Below are 2,983 nucleotides of genomic sequence, written 5' to 3' on the forward strand. Positions count from 1 at the left end.
CCCACCTACCCTAAAAGAAGGGCTGAAAGAAGTTCTCCAAACAGAAGAGAAAGGATAAAAGAAGGAAGCTTGGAATATTGGGAAGAAAGAATGTGATAAGCAAAACATTGCTAATACAATAACCTGTCTGTCTCCTATTGTGTGTGTCTAAATGTTTTTGATGGTTGAAGCAAAAATGTGTTTAAAAAATTAGCCACACAGCCTGGTACCATTTTAAATGTAAGTGGAGGAAAGATATAAGACCATCAGATTATAAAATAGAAGAGGGTAAATGGCTGTAATGGAGATGACATTTCTACATTTCACTCAAGCAGGTAAAATGCGGTAACAGTAGATTGTGGTAAATTATGCATATGTGCTGTGTAATACTCAGAACCACACAAAATGGGAGTTTAAAAAATGTTGAGGTAACCCACAGTCTCTTCCAGAAAACAGAAGTGGAGGGAATGCTTCCCAATTCATTTTATGAAACTAGAATTGCCTTGATACTAATACCAAAGACAGACAGATGGGAGGAAGGAAGGGAGGGTGGGAGGGAGGGAGGGAGGGAGGGAGGAAAACTACAGACCAATATTCCTTATGAATTTTGACACAAAAATACAATATATTACAACTGGGGCGGGTACAGGAGATCTCTCTGTGTTATTCTTACAACTGCATGTGGCTCTATAAATATCTCAAAATAAAAAGTTTTTAAAAACCAGAGCAAAGGAGTGGGTGAATACAATCTTAGATTCCATCTGATATTAGTAGAGTTCCAAAATTGATTTACACATGATTGCAAACCCAAGTTAATTTTGCTTTGATAGGATTTCTAAACATTTTACAACACCCTTTCAATGGTGGAAGAACCCTTAGGAAGCCACCATTTTAAGGCTAGGAAAGAGTGCAGTGAGTAATTGAAAACTAGTATCAAATGCAAACTTGAGGTTACTGTTCCTTTTTGTTATATTATTTATGGACACTTCAATATTAGCAAATATCTGAATCTGTAGCAAAGTAAAGTGCAATCTTTTGAAAAGGTACGGTTTTGTAATAACCTTAGGAGTAGGTCAACATAAATGACCTAAAGCATAGTAACCCTGTCTCCTGCTTATTCATTTCATCTCTAACCTTGGCACCTTGCAGCCATTCCTGTCCACCTAATCATTCCCCTAACCCTCACAGAGCACAAAAATTCCATTAGGCAATGTGACCTTGGAACTCTCAATGTGCAACATTACTCTATGCTGACAGAAATGATATCACTGTGATTCATAGCAAACTCTTCCCAACTGCTTCTCGAAGGTCTGTCATGGTACCTTTGTAAGTCCACCCTGGTTTGAGAGGGTGTAAGGAAGAGTTCATTGGGAAAGAGAGAGCTGAATCGGAACCACCCTTATCTTCATCATCCTATGAATGCCTTCCAATGTGCCGAGCCAAATTAGTTAGGTGAATTGTATAATGAACAAAAGAAGACTGAGATCAAAAGCAAATTTTTTTTTAGGAGAAAGCTAGGTCAGAAGTGGAGAGGGATTTTCGTTTTGTTTTTCAAGCGATGAAAAGGTTTTTAAGAAAATTTTTTGGAGAAAAGTGCAAGAGGTAGCATAGTTTGGAGAAGGTAAAGACAGGGGCAATCAGTCTATAAACTCTGAGAAGAAGATGGAAAAGTTAGGCATAGGTTGAAAAGTCCTGGTGGCAGACAGTTTGGAAACAGTACTGGTAAGTGTGGCCACATGCAAATATAGTAGTTGAAGATAGTATCTAACCATCTTCAGAGATGAAAGGTCAGGGTTTTTCACCACAAATACAGTGTAGATGAGGGAAAACCCACAAAGCATATTATGGTCAAGCTCAAGGTCAACTGGAGAAGGAGCTGAGTCCATCATAGTCTCTTCAGGGAAAACTGTTGCAAATTAATTTGTATTTAAAGATAAAATAAAATATTATAACATTATTGTATTATATAAATATTACATATTATCATATTACATATATATTTTAACGTATGTTGGTAGATGGCATTTGTTCTTCCTTTTGTCTCTTACTTATAGGAAACTTTTTTTAATAATCTTTTATGCTATAGCTTTAAAATATTGATCTATTCAATACACATTTAATAAGCCTCCTAGTGCTGTGGAGACTAGAACTATAGGTAGGCATGGCCTCTGCCGGGCAGTAGTCTTCCCTAGAGGTACTGAACGGGCAGCTGGAGTCACATGGCCGGGGTTGGAGTCCTAATGCCATTGTGTCCAAGCCACATGGAAATTCACCTACTTTTCAGCAATGCCAGTTTCTAATCTTTATATTAAGAATAGCTTCTCACTTGTTGACCTTAAACATGACTCTTGTTTTGATAATCAAATGGGATAATATATGTGTGTGATGGGCTCTGTTCTTTATAAGGCACTATATATTTCTGCATGATTTATGTGCTGGTTTATTCTCAGTCCATTGTAGGGCAGGAACTATGCCCTATTTTCTTTATATCCTCAAACCCCAGCACAGAGTCTGGCACGTAGTAAGTGTGGGCAGCAAATGTTGGAGAGTTCAGTGAATAATCCTTACTCGCGTGGGTCTTACATACCACTGAGGTGACAAGAAATAACAAGGTTAATAAACCTGTGAGTTGTATAGTATACTAGAAGTGATGAATGCTGTGGGAATAAGAATCAAAATAGAGTAATGGGAACTGAGAGCCCTGAAGATACGGAACGCAGTTTTTAAAGGGGACATCATAGTTGGTCTCATTGAAAAGGTGGTAATTGAGAAGAGACTTGTAGAAGGTGAGGGTGTTAGTCATGTGAATATTTAGGGGAAGCAAATTGGGGGCGGAGGAAATAGCTAGTTCCTTAGTTGGTGGAACTCTGCCTCTCTTGTTTGAGGAACATCGAAGAAGCCAGTGTGGCTGGGGTGGAGGAACAGAAACCGAGGGCAGGGAGACCACGGAGAGGGTGAGCTACTGCAGGCATGGCTCTGAGAGCGTTGGAGGTCACTGGAGAAT

The sequence above is a fragment of the Leptonychotes weddellii genome, chromosome 12 (genome assembly GCF_054177405.1).
Source record: "Leptonychotes weddellii isolate Sample4059 chromosome 12, ASM5417740v2, whole genome shotgun sequence".
NCBI lineage: Eukaryota > Metazoa > Chordata > Mammalia > Carnivora > Phocidae > Leptonychotes > Leptonychotes weddellii.